Source organism: Phlebotomus papatasi, chromosome 2 (genome assembly GCF_024763615.1).
Source record: "Phlebotomus papatasi isolate M1 chromosome 2, Ppap_2.1, whole genome shotgun sequence".
NCBI lineage: Eukaryota > Metazoa > Arthropoda > Insecta > Diptera > Psychodidae > Phlebotomus > Phlebotomus papatasi.
The window spans coordinates 7,603,858-7,624,280 of NC_077223.1; the positions used below are offsets into that span (position 1 = coordinate 7,603,858).

At 34.3% G+C, this 20,423-nt stretch overlaps 1 protein-coding gene across 1 annotated transcript in view; it reads left to right on the forward strand.

The window, feature by feature from the left end:
- The first annotated feature begins 1,054 nt into the window (after positions 1-1,054).
- The window catches only part of LOC129803618 (uncharacterized), a 477,859-nt gene continuing 458,490 nt past the window's right edge, over positions 1,055-20,423 (forward strand). The window contains exon 1 of the mRNA XM_055850319.1: positions 1,055-2,308. The gene's annotated coding sequence lies outside the window, so the exon portion shown is untranslated. The remainder of the gene's footprint in view (positions 2,309-20,423) is intronic.

Below are 20,423 nucleotides of genomic sequence, written 5' to 3' on the forward strand. Positions count from 1 at the left end.
AATCACAAAATTTAATTTTGCAAAAAAATGTTTGTGTGTTTATCATGAAAAAATTGCCTAATTTTCACTTAACTTCTGTCGGCACTGTACTTTTTCGAATCATAACACACATCTCTACTGAAGGTGCTTTTCCTCCCAATGTACACTAGTATATTGTTGAGAAAACACGCGAAAATATCAATTACTTTGCGAACTTACAGCTCTGAACAATTCTATTTGCCATTTGACAAGTGAAATTTCCCCTCAAATATATCCAGTGAGGAGAAAAATTTTTATTAGTACACTGGAAGTCGGCGTCATATTTTAGTCGTAGGCGAGTAATCTCAGAGTTATTATGACGCCAAATGACTTCCGTAATTACCGTCATATTATTCCCCACTTTCCGTCATTCGACTCTCTGACGACCGTCATAGGACCCCTTTTTGGAATCCAGAATACATACATCCAACGGTAATCTTACTCCAAATTGCTATTTGGGTTGGGAAACAATTTCCATCAAAAAAGCATTTTTTACAAAAATAGATCCCAATGTGTAGAGGCCTTTAGGCAACAAACTATTGACTCGCACTGATGTATATACCACACGGAATTAGGGGTTTGATGCGACAGGAGGACTTCATTAAGGATGATTCCCTTCGAATCCCACCAAAAGCTTCCCAAACAAAAAGCTACCTATCCGGCAATCCTGGTTTAAGTAATAAAATGATCTTCATTATTTGTTGAATTTCTGATGTGGTTCTACTGTGAAAATCGCGTCTGGATAGAGATGGTGTTCTTGTGTGTGTATTGAGGTGCTGCAGGTGAGTTTTTTGCAAGAGGGAAATAGGCGGAAAACTCCATAGTCTTGTGTCAATTTCCGCGTTAAGGTTTTTCCTCCCTTCGAGCTGAATTTCTCTCTTGATCGCTCTCTCTCTCCCTGGCCACCCTCTCCAGTTTGCGCGCGCATTTTCACCTTCCCCAGCTTTTCCTCTGGCGACACAACAATCTGGTTCGATGTACGGGAATCCGGGTGTCGGTGTTTTGTTGTGAAAAGCTATTTTCATGCGGAACTCTCAGTCAGTGCGGCTTTCACCGTATGCCGGTAACAACTGATTCTCGTGGCAACTTTTGCACTTTTCCGTCTCTGGGCTCGTTGCGTGGTTGCTTCTTTTCCGGGAGAGTGATGGTGTGAATCCTGATGAAAATCCCATGTCTGGCAATTTATTATTGCCGTACTTGTCGGGCTTTTCTCTAACGCTCTTTTAGTGTTGTGAAGTGCATTTTTTGAAAGGCAAAAGGGACTATACGAGTAGTAAATTGTGTCGTCATAAATTTGATTGCTGCCTCTTATTCATCGTGTCCCATTCATTCCTAAGGATCCATTGGTGAATTTCCTTTTTTTTTTCTTCCACGCGATTAGGAATTTTTGCCAGCCTTGGAAGCTCCCCATGGATTATATTCCACTCATTATTATTAAAAGATGTCATAGGAATGGAGGACAATAATTTATATGGATTATTTCTCCGTCGAGGACTCACAGATTAGTTTCGTTTGCGTGAAAGCCTAACCAAGGAGGGATCAGGAAGAAAGGACGGAAATTTTATTTTGGGAATGGTTAGAGTTATTTGTGGTATTTTGTGTGCAAAATAATAAAAAACACTTTTCTCCAGGATATTTATTTTTTTTGTTCAGTGAAGTTTCCCAGAGTAAATAAGACAAGATAATAAATTAATCTATTACACCGTCCAACTTTCTCAATAAAACCGCGCACAGGATACAGAGAAAAAAAAAGCTTTCCCAAAAAGTGCTCCAGTGCAGTTGGAGTCTTGAGTTGCAGTGTTGTCAACAGTGGCCCCAATCGCGAAGAGAACAAGGTGGTGGCAAAAGTACTTTATTTATTAGTTTGGGAAAGAACGTGAAGTGTGTTGTTGGGAAAACAAGGGCTAAAAAAAAGGGAGAATGGTTAGTGTTGGCGGATGGTTTGTTGGCTTTCAGCACGACACACTATTGTAAGTTATTTTATGAGTGAAAATGTCCAAAGTGGTTTAGTTGCCATCTCACAAATAACATGCAGACATAGCCAAACATGTGGATTATGTGAGTCCTTTTTGCACAAAACCAGCGCTTTGCAGTGGAAGGTAAAGTTTCAAGTGGATGGAGGCATATTGAGTGTTTGTTAAAGTGCTGTGTAACACATTTTTCCATTGACTACATCCTCCCTCGAGCTTCACAAATTTTTCGTGACACACTCCAAAGAAAAAAAATAAATAAACCGCGTCAGAAGACTTGAAGGAGCTACAATTTTATCTCCTTAACGTCTCTCTAGTTGGTGAGTATCAAGTTGCCGTATTCAAATTTCATTCTCAAGTTCCACTGACTTTTTTTGGGGGAAAAATGGGATTGGAATCGTTTTTCAACAATCACCGAAAAAGCTTCTTAAAAAGCTGCTGGAATTTTATAATTTTCCCGGCCATACGATAGGTTGCAAAATATCGTTGGTTGGATCAGCAAATGCGCCAAGTGCATTTGCTTCGTGTGTGCATTTGCTGCAAAACACGCACCGCTGCATGGTACAGTAGAGTCTCGCTATAGGCCATCGCTCTATAGTCCACAATTTATCGACCGTTGATTTCAAAACACTGATTTTAAGTTAGGTTATGTTTTTTAGTATGCGACATGCATAATTATTTTAATATTTTTGGCAAACTTTATTAAGTAGTTGTGATAATTGTGATCCAGAATGAAGAGAGCGAGGACAAGTATCACAATCTCAAAGAAAGTGGAAACCGTCGAGCAATTACAATACTAAAAATCGTTGATAATTTTAAAAAATTACATGGACTATAGTGCGACCCAAGTGTCAAATTTGAAACCAAATATGGACTATAGCGAGACTCTACTGTATTTGCAATCGATTCGTTCTGAAGATTGTTTCCAGGGCCAAGACAGCAATAGACGAACTTCATTTACCGTAGATGCCGGTGACTTTGTCCAATCCGATCCGATCTACCGTGTCTGATTTGTCAGGACCATTCTTACACATTAGAATTAAAGAAAAGCTTACGAACAATAGGGGGCTAAAGTCACTCACGGAAGATATACACACACGCATTGACGGTACTCATTTGAATCATTGTTTTTGAATCGCAATAGTTCCGTAAAGAATCAGTCTTCTTTATAGTATCCTTTATGAATATCCTCTTCGGATATTTCTGAATGCAAAATAAAGTGAAGTGCTTTAGCTAACTTTGAATGTTACGTTGAATGACAATGTTTGAATTCAATATTTCAACGGTTCTACTACAAACGTTTTAGTCTAACCTTTAGGTGGTCTGATGCTTCATCGTAGAAATGGGACCCAGAAGGCCCATAACACTTCATCGAAATGAATAGATAAACTCGTGAAGAAAGATGGTCGTATTGCTTAATGCAAAGCTGAGAAAAATGAAACTCTTCATTCTAACCTTATGCTTTAGATAGACCTACCTAATGGCCTAGATAGACTTACGGCTTAAGCCGAGTAACGACTTACTGAGAAATTAATAGGAATATAATCTAATCACTGTTTTGATTATAATTACATTAGGCTGTCTTTCGGCTTAAGCCTTCGGCCTGTCCTGAACAGTAGATTCTCGCTAATCCTTTATTTGTTTCGATCGGGAATCTTTCATCGACATTCCTGTCTGACCAGTAGGGAAATTCGATACCAGTTTGACAGTGCCATATTACAAATATTCGTGTTATGATTAGAGAGCAGGCTGACATTAAAAATCATTAGGGGAAAGCGTGTAACTTTCAGACGACTCAAGCTTCGGAAAACTCAATTTTTCTCTATGTTCGTAATGGATTTGACTCATTAATCTTTTCGGGAAACTTGAAGTATCAGACTAGATATTAAATAATTATAATAATTAATTATATAATATTAATTATAATACGTTATTATGTATTATATGTTTAATATCTAGTCCGATGCTTCAAGTTTCCCGAGAAGATTCATGAGTCAAATCCATTACGAACATAGAAAAAAAAATAAGTTTTCCGATGCTTGAGTCGTCCGAAAGTTAGGGCCTCGACAGACCTGAGGATTAGCCGAGAGACGGCTTAGCGTAATTTTATTAGAAATAATCGTCAAACTACACAGTAAAAAATAATTACTACGATTATCGCGTGTAATGGGAGTAAATCGATTATCGTAGTAGTTTTCGCTGAATATCTCTAGTTGAATTTAACCCGCTGAATTTTTTTTAAGTTGAAAATTTTTAGTTTAATATTTCTAAAGTTGAATTTAACGGGCTGAAATTTTTTTCCGTTTAATTTCGCTTAGTTGAATTGATGGAGTTGATTTTTTATCGTTGAATTTTCTTTTGGCTGAATTTTTTTTTGAGTTGAATTTCATTTTGGTTTGTTTCTTTAATATAAATTATAAATAAAACAAATTTGAATAAATTCAAATTTTTTTTTTTATTATTTTCTTCTTTGGGAACATATTGAAGATGATGAACGATGTAAATATCCACTGAAAACGCTCCTTACAAGCATTTTGTATGGATTAGTGGCCCGTTGTCTATACAAATATAACGTATTCAGGAATGTCCTTGTCTAAAAAAGAATAAAAATTGTAAATAAAAAAGTAAGATATGGGAAAAGTTATGTAGTGATGTTTCAAGCATTATACATAGTTAACCCTTTAAGGACGATTAGAACACCGGTGTCCCATAAAGAAAATAATATTTGCTAACTATACCTAAAATTATTTTTTCCTTATGTCTGTATATAATTGTAAAGTAGAAGGTTGAAGGAATCTAAAATATTTTTTGCAAGTCTCTAGCTATTTGTTATGTAGTAAATATTTAAGCTTAAAAATGGCGAATTTTTAAATTCTCAAATTCATAATTGATTTTATTTATTTTTTAGACTTAAAATTTTTTTTAAGCAAAACTCTTTTGGCAATAAAAACTACAATACTCATACATAATATTTTCATTAAAGCGAAAAATATTATTCATTGGTATTGTCTGAAAAATTATACTTAAATTTTTGGGCGATTTTTGTCCCTATCTTTAATAGAATCACAATATACACCGAATCAGACTCTGTTAGACTTTCCAAGGTTAGATGTAAAACTTATCATTGATTATGTTTCTCAGTTTAATTTTTATTGTTGATTTTCAGTCCGTAAAAAGTGTCTCGTCGTTAAAGGGTTAAGTCTTAAAATAACTATTTTATTTTAAGGGCTTACGTGGGTCTCGCATTCCAGGAAAAAACAGCATATTATTCTTTGACGTCTTTCTTCAACATAATAAACAGAAAAATGATTCGAGCTCATAAGCATAAAAACGTATAACATTTTATCTATATTTTCTGAAATTTCCAATTAAAAATCTTTAAAATTCACCTATTGGGACCTGATTTTCGGAGACTTATTTTGAAAAAAACATGCTTTTCCTTGGACAAGATTTCTCAGAGTGTATTCATCAGAAATAAAAAGAAAACTAAATATTTCCTGTTAGCTGATGAGTTAAGCTCGTACTTGAACGGTAGTATTTTTCATCTTGATCACAACTTATTTTACAAGACAAAACGTGGTATAAAATACGACAAAAATTGTATTTTTTTTCTAAAATTCTACGAATACAAATTTTATTTTAAAAAATCTACCATTCAAGTACGAGTTTACTCGTCAGCTAATAGGAAATATTTATCTTTTTGATTTCTGATAAATACACTCTGAGAAATATTTTCCACGGAAAAGCATGTTTTTTTCAAAATAAGTATCCAGAAATCTGGTCCCAACAGCTGAATTTTAAAGATTTTTAATTTAAAATTCCAGAAAATATTGTTTAAATGTTGTAATTTTATATGCTTAACAACTTAAATTTTAATAAAAATTTTCATAGAGAAAATATGGTATTTTCTATTCTTTTTGACCCACCTAACCCCTTAATATTAGCAGATTGTTAGCATAATTTATGTCTGTGTTTGGAATTTTACGTGAAATTTTTAAAATTACAGTGCCATACTACTATAATGCTTTTACGATTCTTATATAAAGCAAAATTTCGTGATTAAACCTAAGTGAGGTTACTTATGCCTCAAAACGATTTTAATACCAAGGAAACATTATACACAAATTTAAATTAATTCACAAAACGACAATACTCATATCTCTAATGTTTGTAAAATTTTGATTCTGCAAACTTACCTATAATATTTGTATGGATGGCACTCCCTCCGGAGGTTTTATATTTTTAATATCTGTCAGCGCCTGTGAATAATCAGATTAAAATGATTTTAAAAAAAATCCCTATTCTATATAAAAATCATAAAAAATGGATGAAAAATCGTCCTACATTTGCGGAATTCTCGACTCATGAAATAGAAACTTATCCGTTAATATTTTCTTTTTACATGGTTTGATACATAGGGGAAAATTCCTAGGCCTTGCACAGTCAAAGCTTCATAATGACTAAATTTTTCCTATGTTTCTGAATAAATGTGACTCATCGCAACCATATTTTAAAAACAAGGGGAAAGTGACCTGTGTTTTTTTCTTAATATATTGCAGGTCCCCATGCTTGGGACCGCGCAAGGCATGGGCACTTTCCCTTATCGACTTACTGCAGATTGAATTAATTAAAAAAATGGAAAAAAATCAAAAAACAGTAAAGAACAAATTTTGTTAGCAAAACATTAAATTTGGTGAAAGATTTAATTTTATTAGTAATAGCTTTAGCCATTCAGACATATCCAAAATGTGTAGGAAAGAATGGTATGTGAATTTTGATTTCAAGTTGAATAGAACTAAATTTATATGTTACCTTTGAGTTCAACCAGTAAAAAAATTATGGTAAAGAAATACTATGTGAAATGGATAAACCTGAGAAAACTTTTCAGAATAAATTTAATTACTAAAAATTTTGTATGAAATTATGCTAAATTATGAAAAATTATTTTAGGAGTACAGAATCTAAGACACAAGTTCGAGCATTTCGCAAAGCTTGAATGCTTTGAGCCCCTGTTTTACTCTAATGGGCAAAAAGAATTTTTTTTTCACTCATTTTGCTCTCTAACCCCATTTTGAGGATTAAGGGAGATACGTTTGGAGCACTAAAATTTTCTTTTGGCTGGATTTGTTTATTTTGGGAGCTCAGACAGTCAGATTCAGATTTCCATGCGTGGAGCTGATTGATGTCGAATGTATTCCAACGTTTCATAGAAATTTCGTGAATTTCTCACAATCCAGGAAATCTATCTGACTTCCTGTATCCCTGGGTTTAGTAAAATGATCAAAAACTTACCGTAAAACAATCAAAAAATGTTGAAATTGCCTGCAGCTTCTTGCACTTGTTTGCACAATGACACTTTCAGGAACTTCTAACGCCGCCACATGTTCATTACAACGATAATTGGTTGAAAATTCAAGTAAAGTTGAATTTTACAACGATAATCGTTGAAAAGTTCAACTCAAGGTTTAAAATTGCCACAATAATCAGATGAAAATTTCAACTTTTAGTTGAATATTCAACTAAAGTTAAATTTTCAACTGATAGTTTAATTTTCAAGTGTAAGTTGAATTTTACAGCAATAATCGTTTGAAATTTCAACTTTTTCTTGTAATATTACTACGATTATCGGTTTAATGTCGGGAATTCAACTAGAAAAATTCATCTTGTTTTTACTGTGTACATTTCTATCATTTTCCACTAAGTCGTCCCTCGGCTTAAGTCGTAAGTGTGTCTAGGGCATTACGCGCTTTCCCCTACTGATTTCACTGTGCGACACGTTGTGGGTGTTTCTGACGAGAGTGCAGAAACTTGTTAGAGGGTCATTTAAGGATCTCAAATTTGAAATTCATTTGTCCGGGTCACGTCTGGATTTTTTAATATATGCATTCTTAGTTTTTTGCTGTTTTCTAAAATTCAAAAATTTATATCTACGGTCCTATTTATCCGGTGGTAGTCACATAATGCTAAAATGATGCGTAATTTCATCCTCTATAACTCTTGTAAACATATTAAGAACCTACGATAAAAATAAAGTCTATTTTTTAAAGATTTTTTGAAAAAGTGCACCCAAAATTAGAATGCTCGAATAAATTCGTATATTTAAATCTCGATACAGTCTAGTAACATTCTCTACGCAAGATTTTACAGAACCAAGCGGTATTAAAGTCTGCTTCAATACTAACAGTTGCCCGTACAAGCGTACATCAATTATTCAATTAAGAAGAATATCAACTGGTAAAGTCCATAAAATGTTGGTTTTCAAATAATAAATTTAGTAGCTATATTTTCTCATGACTGCAAAATCTGACAGTTGGTGTGTTAACAAATGTCATTATTTCATCACGAGTAGTGCTAAAATTGGTCATGCAACGTGAGGAGAAAATTTTCTCTTCAATATATTTGTTCAAATGCCTCAAACAAAAATGTTAAAGCTGTTCGTGACTTTTGAGCGACAGTATCTCTCACTTTAGTAATTTTTAACCCGAATTTCATGACGTTTATTATTACGTTTTTATATGTACTTCACTGAGAAGGAACAAGATTGGCAAATATATTTCTAAATTTTCGTGTTTGAAAAAGAACAATAACATTATTGTCTTGGTTAGGAACTTCAGATGATGGTAGTTCCTTTTATTACTAAAAAAAAAATGTTAGGGTAAGTGTGCCATATTGCGGCATTGTTGCATGCAAGCGCCAAATTTTCAAGTTCGGAATGAAATATTTTTAATACAGATTGATTTTTTTTGCTATTTTTTCTTAAGGATTGTTTCTTGCAACTTTGTAGACAGTTTTTATTTTCTCTCAAATAATTTTTAATACATTTTAAAATGAATAAAAGTGTAGATATAGCTTTGGTGGCCTATTTTGGCCACTTTCATTTTCATGGATCGTTTTTTTGTTATTTTTTTGTATTGTATAATCTCTAGAATATGCAATAACTAAAAAGTCATAGAAATTCGAGGAACAAAAAAGTGGACGGAATTACAAGCTGGCCGAAATTTGGTACACTTACCCTATGTTGTATCCTTTCACGTACTATATTTTAAAGCAGCGTCTTGAAATCTTTTGTCTAATTCTCAACCCGGTTGCATCGGTTCCAATCTGTAATACGGGTTCGAGACCTAAGGCTTAGCTATATGACTTAACTTCTATAAATTTTTATCAGTCAAGATTTACTGAAAAAATTTGAATCAAAATTGGATTATTAAAAGCAAAAACTGATGCATTAGATACTGAAAATCCAATAGAATCGGTTGCTATTTAGGATTTTGATACCTTCGAGAGCTAGGCTGAGCTTCTAGTCTGACGACTACGCAATGGATCGGTAAAGTACACGTAATTGATTATCCTTTTTTTTTAAAGTTTACTGAAGGATACGGGGTGAATATTTACTAATTTCAGTGAGTTAAATTTAATTAGAACATTAGAACGCAAGGCCCATGCATTAATAGGACGTGAGCTCCACTTTTTTACTATTTTAGCACCCTAAAGAAATAGATAATAATAATTAATTAAAAATTTGATCTATCCTATCTAAAATTGGAACTCGATCATTTTTATTTTCGAACTCGAAAGAGAGATCAATTATATAATCCACTTTTTTATTCAATTTGTGACATGGCTAGAGGCTAAACAGTAAGAGATACCGACTTCTGATCTTCGGTGAGTGACCAAACAAAATCATATCTTTTGGTTTATTTCCAAAACGGCTCCTAGATTTTTTCATTTTCGAATATGTTTGGATGTAACCAAGATGAATATATCGTCCTGGTACATCTAAGTTCGTTAAACATTTCGATATCGAATTTCCGAAGATCAAAGTTTAACCACTTTGGAGGGCCTATTTTTCAACCGATTTGTTTAAAATTGGATTTGTTTTGAAACATATTAAAATTTCCAACATGGCTCTATCGGACTTGATCGGTTATAAATCGGTAATATACCTGTAAATTATTTACCATTCTCGGATTAACTTTTTATTTGTTCAAAAGCTTGTTACTCTTGCTAAAATATTCTAAAACCTACTTTTATTAAGCAATTTCTTATTTCGGAATGGTCTTTTTTGTTTAATTTATCAATCGCTTTAATCGGAAGTAAAGCGGTTATGTACCCAAAAGGCATTCGAGAAGATAATACACGGATGGCTCTTTCTTGTGAGTTCTTTCTCTCTATATTGTTTTGTACCCTCTACGCAAGGCTTATATAATTAGACTGTCTTATACTGGCTTTAGAGTAGAGATTTAGCCTAGTTCATAAAAGTCTCAAAATCCAAAATAGCAACGTATTTTATTGGTTATCTAGGATCTTGTGAATTATTCTCCCTTAGATCTAATCCTAAACCTTATTTTCTTCTAAGATAGAGAATTAGAGCAGTTAAGCCATATAGCTAAGTCCAATGCCCTAGACGTACGACTTAAGCCGAGAAACGGCTTAGTGGGAAACTGATGGAAATTCTGTTTAATTATTATTTTGATTATAATTACGTTCAGCCATCTCTCGGCTTAAGCTGTAGGTTGGTCTAGCACTTAGGTCTGAGGTCTGTATAAGGCTTAGCCTTATGGTTTATATGTTCTAATCCCTTATTGCTCAAGATTTCTTTTTGAAAAATTCAATTTAAAATTGGATGATAAAGGGCAAATGATTTATTAAGTTCTGAAAAATTAATAAAATTGGTTCTTATTTAGGAATTTGAGAACATTATGCCCGAGAAACGCTGACGACTTAAGCCGGAAGACGGCTTAAAGCAATTATAATCAGGAACGGATTACATTTCCATCAGTTTCTGATTAATCCGTCTGTCGACTTAAGTCGTATGTGTCTCTAGGGCATCAGGAATTTGACTAAATCCCTAGTTTAAAGATTGCTTTAAAGTCTGCTCGTATCCCTTCTTAATCGGTCAAAGTGTTGATAAGGATATAGGGAGATTCTAACAAGAATTTAAACACAAACCAGGTCTGGAAAGGGTTTGGTATTGCATAAAAGGTAGCTATTCTGGTTACAATGGTAGGGCTTACAGACATTTCAAGTAAATGAAGCTTTAATTTCGTCAATTAGGGATGTTAAAACCATATATGCAATAAACCTTAGCCCGATTTTAGACCCTTGACCAAGCTATAGCATCACATTTCAAGTGATTATAGAAAAAATAAGCACATCTAACTTCGTGGCTGGATTAATCGCGCTTTTATTCGAATTCGAATGTAAGCTCATTGTGATTTTGCCAAATTCCTCTCAAATATTTTATCACAATCAATTTTTAAAATACCTCCGCACAGAAATCCAGTTAGTGAATATTTCAAATGCCTCTCAATGAACGATAATATCGGATTTCATGGTGGGATTTAGGCACCCCCTCGGATATCAGGAGGGTGATGTTGACCAATTGAAATGGGAATTAATTGCATAGAGATGCGTTCTTTTCACACGAGTCTCCTCATCAAAAAAATAAAATCCATACTAAAAGCCCCTCATGTGGGATAATCTTGAACGTATCAAAACACCCCTATTTTCATGTTTATTGTCTTGTTATTTGGCGATTGGATTGCTTGTATCGATTTCTTGTGTGCCATGTTGGAGATGCTTGAAAAGGGGTTGTGCACAAAAACACCTTGATTAGGATTCTCTTCCCTCCACATTTCCCAGCTGTATATCTTTTCGGCATCATTAGGTGGCAGACGGGAGTTGGGATTTCGTCTTTCTTTTTGAGCTTAATACCGTCCCCTATGAAAAAGCAAATGCATCTTCAGGACGGGGGGAAGAATATACATCTTAGCTAGTGAAATTGGACTCTAGAAAAGCTCAAGGGGGTCCTCGGCAAAATCCCAACCTTTCTTCTGGATTTCAGATGGGGAAAGGAATCGAGGCCCATGAGGCACGTCCTCGAAACGACACAGGAATTACAAGTGTGATGGGAATAACAAAATTTGCAATCAAGCGAGTTTGAAAATCAACCATGCCCTTTCCCCCTCCGAAAAATGTCTCACGGGAGAAAATTGTCACAAATTGTTAGTTTCGCTCTGATACACCAAAATCGGTTTTTTTTTCTGAGTAGGGGCTGGACTGGAGAGGGACTGGGGACAAAATTATTTGTTTTTCGTCGATTTTATTGGGTTGATTTAGTTTAAAGTTGGTCCCAATTTATTTGACCAAATAAATACGCAGATTCGAAAGGGGTTAATAATTCACATGGAAAATTTGTGTGATTAAATTTGGATGTAATTTTGATACTATGCTCTATATCACTCTCTGCATAATTATTCATTATGTACAATGGAATAATTCAATTTTTCCCTGACATTTACTGGCATATGGAGGCCTATGTGAGCTTTTAAAAATCACTAAATCACTGTAATATGTGTAGTAGGGGAGACTGGGGCAAAACTTGTCAAAACGCATATTTAATTCTTTCACGAGCTTTGAGAAAACTTAAACGCTTTATAATGAGCATATTCTTATAGAAAATTTACTGCTCTACAATATTGCAGAAGACTATTCTCCTCTGTCTCGAAAGAAATGTGATTTTCGAATCATTTTTTAAAAGTCGATTTTGTGGAGATTCTCAAAATTGCTGGGGCAAATTTTGTCAGTCTGCAGATAATTTGTGATGTTTTACTCTCTCAAACGTTAAAAATATCAAATAGACATAGTTTTATAGGGAATTTATTCCTGTACAACTTTGTCGAAGATAATTTTTGTCTATCTTAACGAGAAATGTGCTTAAATTGAGCTAATCAGTATTGATATTTTCTGTAAGCGAAATATTCCAAAAATAGGGCAAAAATTTCATTATTTTTTATTTTAGATAATTCCTCCTCGAATCCCTTGAAACTTTGTAAGTTTAAGAAGGTTCATGAAGGCTATCTAAAATAAAAATTTCAATCCTCAGTCTCTTTTATTTTAGAAAATATTGAATATTGAAATTTTCGTTTTGACAAATTTTGCCCTAGTCTCCCCTACTCTGAAAAAACTATCTCGTAAACAATCTCGCAAAAAATTTGTAAAATAATTCGATTTATATGGAAAAGTAACAAGATGTTTGGCTACCCCTATCGCCATAGGGATTCTTGTAAAATATTTTCATTTTCAAAAAGATATCTTGTTAAAACCGAATCCAACAAAATTAATTAACAAAATTCTTGTAAAAGTTTTCTCAAAATCTCGTTTTCATGGGAATTTCTCAATAGATGGCGCTGCAAAATATATAGTTTTCTCTTTCATTTTAATCTCTTTCTCTTAAAATGACCTTGTAATATTTTCTGTAAAATTGTTCATCAATTTTATGGAAATAATAATCACAATTTTCATGCTTTATGTTATATATAAAATTATACGCCGGTATGCTGTCTGCAGGAAATGGTTAAATAGGACTTTAGAGACCATTTCCGACTACAAAATCGTCATTTTTTTTTGTAAATAAACAAAAAAATACTAACAAGACTTTTACAAGATTTTGTATATTATTAGTAAAAAATGTTGAGTATCCTGTATCAAGATATCTTGTTGAAAATGAAGAGATTTTACAAAAATCCATATGGTGACAGGGGTAGCCAAACATCTCGTTACTTTTCTATAGGGGGCAACGATATTTTACAAAATTTTTACGAGCGAGTTTTATCAGAGTAGGTTCAGTTGATATTTTATGTAACTATGATATTTTTAGAAATTTAAAAATTGAGATTTATCTCGATTATTACTCTCGTAATTTACTTTCTCAATTTTCTTGAATGTATAGAAAGGACAAGCTCAAATAAGATTATAAATTTTAGAAGGATCAGTAATCGTCCATCGTCGTCTTAGCATTAGTAACCAGTCTCTAGACTAAATTAGTGAAAAGGTCTCTAGCGGTTACCGAAATTTAAAGTAAAAAACTGGTTAAAAAACGTATGGAGCTCATTACTTGTTTCAATATAATATCATTAGACTTATTATTCGATTAATAGATAAAAACAGTTTTCTAGAGGTAAATTTATCAGGAGAGGGGTAAATGGGTTAAATTATTTTTGTTCAGTTGCATGGATGAATGGACTTCGTGCCTTTAGAAATTATTTTATAAAATTTTACATTGTTAAAAAAAAATCAAGAAAAAAGGCTAGCATTTAGATTAAGGTACGGCTGACTTTGACTCCCTTAAAGAAATATGACAAATTAACAATTTCTTATAAAAAAATACCAAGGAAGGTCTTCACATTTATTAGTAAAATGCATGATATCCACAAGATGGTATGGTCGCCATCTTGATTTGACGTTTCTGTCCACCATTTTGAATTACTGTCATAATCTAAAGGTCATTCGATTAGACTGAAATTTTAGTATGCTATAGCTGATGTCAAGACCTTTTCAGAATGTATCTGTGTTCTGGTCTCGGTCAAGTAATTACCTAGATACAGAGCTTCAAAATTTCAACTTTGAAAATAATCGTATTTCCACGGTCTTTATTATTTCATCTTGAAAATCTGGAACTTAAATATCATAATAAGCACTAAAAATAGTTGGGACTTTTATTTTATATTTTCATTCGCTTGTACAAAATTAAAAAAAAAATTAAATGATATTTTTTTATCTTCTAAGCATAATTTATTTCAGATCGTGAAATAATATATTGTTTTATGCAGAAACATCGGTTTTATCTCCGTTTCTTTGTTAGATCTTATAGCCTAACGATAGCGCTATGTTTTTTTTTTTAATCACAAAAATAAAAAAAGAATGCGTCTCATTAGATCTGTATTCATGAGAGGAGAGTGTCAATATTTTCAACTTGGAGCGCCTGTATTTAGGAAAATACATGATCTAGATCGGATTATAATTTTCTGTAAAGGTTTTGACATCAGGTACAACATACTAAAATTTCAGCTCAATTCGTTGAGTTTTAGGTTTTGACCGTTTTGACAGTTACTCAAGAAACGTCAAATCAAGGTGGCGAACATGCCATCTTGTAGAATTCCAGCATTTAATCCGAAGTACTCAAATTACTGGATAATTTGTATTCAATTACTTTCCTTATATTGCTTTAAAAAGTCAATGATATGCCATTACATGATATGAATTATGAATTAGGAAATAAAGATCATCTGTGATTATGTCTATTTATGGGGGAGGAGGGGCATAGGCCGAAATATTGCTCCGGATATCGATTTTGGTTAGTTTTGTAGGCTAGTTAACAGTTTAGGCATAGCTTAAAATGAACTTTTGAACCAAATATTGTAATAAAATTTGGATGGCGTCCGGATTTAATAAGTTTATAACTGGATTAAACATGGATATATTGTCTGATCACTGTTATATGGTCTATGCAATGTTTTCCAATCATTTTGTTGGACCAAAATTCATTATTGATACATATTTTGCATATGAAAGTGTATTTTGTTTAAATTACCCTATAGGATATAAGGGAAAAATACTGAAAGTGATAATGGAAAATGCGTTTATAACAGCCGGATGGCACAATATTGCCCTGATATTAACATAAATAGTCCGCAAAATAAAATTTTAGACCAAAAAGTTGCGTTTCAGAACAAGGGACAAAATTGTACCAATGCATCCTTTCTCTAAAAGGCTGCAAAAACGTAATTAGTTCTGTTGCCAAAAAAATCTTATTAGGCATATTTTTTTAACTTTATAATAGGGCTCTACAAGAATAAAAAAGTTTGAGGCGAAATATAAATTAGATCCTGGGATATTAATTTTTTATTTATAGAGAAGCGTGAAACATTGATACAATTTTGCCCCGCATTGTAATTTAGCTCCACAAACCAATTGCGGGGCTTAAATTTCATTATTATGATAAGGCTCAATTCAAGGGGGAGATATTAGGGTGAAAATGTGTACACCACTTCCAGACACTTCCACAATTTGTATGGCAGAGGCCTTCGCACTTCCAAAACTTCACAACACTCTCGAAATTGTTGCAATGCTTCCAGTACTTCCTGCACTTCTCATACTTAGAAAACAATAATTTGTGCCAAGAAAAAGAAAAATAGAGGCGTTAAGAATAAGAAAAAGAGAGTCATTAGCCAAAGAAAGAATTTTATTTAATTTTTTTAACTTGTGTAGTGAATTTATTGTAAAAAGTAGAATAGCGTTGTAGAATTGTTAGTGAAGTATGTGATTCGGAATTCATGTACCCAATGAAGACATGTCTTTGGCCCGTAAATTCCCGTAAAAAACGGAAAACCTACAACACAAATTAAGCTGTAATAAAATTGAGCATATTTGCTCCATTTAATTGGCATAACCAAACTTGTACAATGTCAAAAAAGATCTTTTCAAATTATACTGCCGCTCGAATTAAAAATCTCAACAAAAAGTAGCGTAGTCTGAAATAATACGGAATAGGGTAGAAAAGACTTTATATTCGGGTACTTCCACTTCAAAAGACTTCCAAACACTTCCTTTTCAACGGTACATCACTTCCAACCCTCCTTGGCTCAATCCCATTTCGAAATAGGATAAAAAACTCAATTTGAAAGGTACCCAAATTCAAAGATGCCCCATTTCAAAGTTGCTTCACTTGTCCCTAACTGAAGTTTGGATTAGAGTAGATTACAGTGCGGGCCGTGCGGGCCGTTCCTTGAAGGAACCGCTGCACCTAGGCTTCCTTTTGGGTCCATTATGCATTCCTAAGTAAATCAACCCCTGTTAAGGGCACGATGGTTCAAGTCAGCCCGTTTTTCGGGTGAACTTCATTAAACAGAGCGGCTTTAATCTTGATAGGTCTTCATTAGAGAACACCGCTTTACCCATGTTTGTGTAGAGAGTGACCGGTTACCCACCCGGCAAATTCTGCAGAATTCTGCAGAAATTCGTCAGATTTGAATTACTAACTGCCGAAAAATCAGCAGAATTTCTGCAGAATTTTGTTCTAAGGTGGATCCGATCATTGTATGAAATTCTGCAGAATATTCTGCAGAATTTCTATAGAAAATTTTAAAATTATCGGCAGAATTTCTTTAGAGTATTTAGATGATTTCTACATTTCTTCTACCCTTTCTAATGTTTCTAAACTTTATTTTAACCACATAAAAATATGTATTAGGTGAGATTCTTAACAATCTCACCTACTATAATCCTAACAAAATTTCATGTCGTCCGATCGACCTCAAACTTGGCCAAAATGTGTTTCAGCACTTCCTGATCACGAATATATATGTGGCTATTTTACGTTCCCGGCCGGCCGGCTGGCCGGCCGGCCGGCCGGCCGGCCGGCCGCTCTTTGGAGCTTAATAGCTCCTAAACTAAAAAAGATATCGACTTGCGGTTTTCGGCAAAGGTTATATATCGGGTGAAAATTGCAACTTGGTGCATAGACCCCCCACCCCCCACCCCTCCTTCCGCCATTTTGAAGACCCCCCTTTTTTTGTTTTCTCAATAGCTCCGTCCCTATGGCATCGAGCGGGCTCAAATTTTAGTATGTTATAGCTGGGCCTTAGAGCTTTCCATCAATACCAAACTTAAGGTCCCCCGACCCCCCTGACCCGAGCTATAAGGGTCCAAAAAAATTTTCTTAAAATGGCCATAACTCCGGTTCTAATTGTCAGAATTTAAAAAGTGAGGGCTTTTTGGAAAGCTCTCGTGAAATGCCACTTCCCCTTCTAACATCGCAAGTTCATAAAACCACCGCTAGGGGCGCTATTATTAAAAAGAAAATTTTTAAATCTTAAAAGTTAAATAACTCAAAAATTCCTTATGCAATCGGGCTGAAATTTTAGTATGTTGTAGCCGTTGATTATACCTATCAAACAAAAAAAACCTTAAGTCGATCTAAAACCCCTGACCCGAGCTATAAGGGGTCAAAGTTCGAACATTGACCGGCCTCTATCTCCGGTTCTAACTAACATAGCGACCTAAATTTTACCTTTTTGGTTTCGTCTCGATGAGCACTTTCAGATGGAAGTTCAAAAAGTCACCACAGGTGGCGCTGTGATAGCGTCAAAATTCATCGAAATTCAAAGTCACTTTTCTCAAAAACGGCATTGTGCAAGTTAATGAAATTTTAGTATGTTGTAGTCCAGTCTAGGACGTTTCCAAAATGGTGCGTATGCGCGCTGTGGTTTCAATAGAACCGGAGATATGAGGGGTCAAAGTTCACGAAATTCAAAAAATCATATCTCCGGTTCTATGTGACCGATTTTGATGAATGGGGGCTTAAACGAAAGATCTCACCAAATACTACAACTTTCTAGAATGTTTGAACTTCGTGGGACCAACACCAGGGGCGCCACAGTCGAAAAACCAATTTCAATATTACATAACCTCAATTATCTCGACTGTCGCTAAACCGATTTTGATGATTACTTTAACATAATTGTAGACCACATTTGTCTCTACATTTCGTCCATACATCATTTTTCGATCAGACTACGCTATCACTTCGATTTTGCCGTTTAAGTGTGAAAAAATTGATTTTTCCTATAATAACGCTTTGAAATCACTCAGATGCCAATTTGACTGCCTCTACTCCACCAAGACACTTAAAATAGGGGTTTAAATGGAAAGTCCCACAAAATACAACAATTCTTTGATATAGTTGAAGTTCAACAAATGACTACTTGGGGCACTCTGGATGAAAAAACGAGTTAAGAAACAAAAAACCTCGCTTATCTTGGCTTCTGAGTAATCGATGAGTTCAAGTTCTACGGCAAAATTATAGAGAACATTCTGGTCTACATTTCACCCATATAACACTTTTCTGTCAGTTCATCCAAATCTTTGATATTTTGGTTTAAATACAAAATTTGCATAATTTCACGAATTTGATTCAAGATAACTGAATGTCGTCTCCCAACTTCAGCTCTAAATCGAATTTGCATGCACTCCGAGTTAGCTCACGTTAAGAATCTCACCTACATAAGCCGGTTAGGATTATCTGTCCCTTTCAATTTATTTAAAATTCAATTTTTATTCAACAATTTTACGTGAATACTCTCTTTTTTTACAATATTATTATAATGTTATAATACAATATTATTAAATCAGCCATAATAGAAAATACGAAGGGGAAGTAAATGGTTAGAAAACACGAAAGAAATTCGCGATGCTCACGAAGTCGCACGACTATCCCGAAGCCACACGAAGTATCCGATTGAATGACAAGAAACGTTAAAATTTCAAAAGTGCAGAATTGCAGATTGAAGTTTTGCTGGGTAGTTAGCAAGATACCGGGCTCTCCAGCGACTGCCTACCACCAGGTACGCTGTCCTTGTCTTAATCGCGGTCCATTCCATTTGATAAAGTTTTAATACATCCTCCTGTATAATAGATTTCTTAACTCGGAAGGAGATCCCTACAGCAGGTTCGGGACCAATAAAGGCGGTCCTTGCCCCGGCTACCGCGAGGCGGTGCGCTTCTTCATTTACCGCTATACCCCTGTGACCAGGACCCTATCTGAATCTACTCCACTTTACTTTAAAATTTGCCCTTGTAAAACCGTATATGAAGCACTCTATATGGGAAAGTACTCTCCCTTCGAACGTTCATGCCTTCGAATAATGTGAATTTTCTTTTAGTTTTCCTAAAGTGGTCTTCAGACTAGAGGTTTAGCCCAGTTCCCTTAGGTATAAATATCCTAAATAGCATGCAATTTAATTGCTTTTTGAGAGCCTAATAAGTAATTTATCTTTAATAATCCAATCCTAAGTTAAATTTTTACAAAAAAATCATGATTGATAAAAAATTAGAACAGTTAAGCCATTTGGCTAAGCCTTAGGTCTGAAGCCCGTATAACACACTTATACATTTCTATTAAATATTAGTTGGCTTATCATCAATTGTTGATAATTCCGTGATAATTTAGTGTAAATCTTTTACGAAAAACAAAAGAAATTCACATTATTCGAAGGCATGAACGTTCGAAGGGAGAGTACTTTCCCCTATCGTAATTTTCCGGTTATTATTAAAGTTTCCTAAATAAATATTTCTGCATGCTTTATTCATAAAAATCATTCTTCCATTTATCATTCGTTTGGGCCAATATTCAATTTTGTTGAGTGAAATTCCTTGGGAACATTTCCCTGTCCAGACACTCTTTTATTCAGTTTCAATCATAAAATTGAAAATTCACCTTCCACCTCGTACTCCAGGTTCAGTCCAAAAGGAAGATCCACCAGGTTTTTCCGACATTGAAAGTTTTGTGTGTAAGATGCACATAAAGCAGTGAGAAAAACACAAAATTGATTCTTTCTCATGCAAATTTCACCGTCAAGGGAGGATATGAACGATTTTGCCTGTTTTCCTCATTTACTTTCTTTTCTATACAGCGATTTTACAGGCATTTTCCCTTCTTCCTCTTGGGTATAGCACGTCTTTTTATGGCCAGAAACCGCACGGCATTACGTGGAAAATGCGCGACGAAAAAGGGAAAAGTTTTCATCCTCTTTTCGTCCATTTTAGCGTGTGTCTATTGAAGTGGTCGGATCGTTCTTGTTGAGCTCCCAGGAGAGA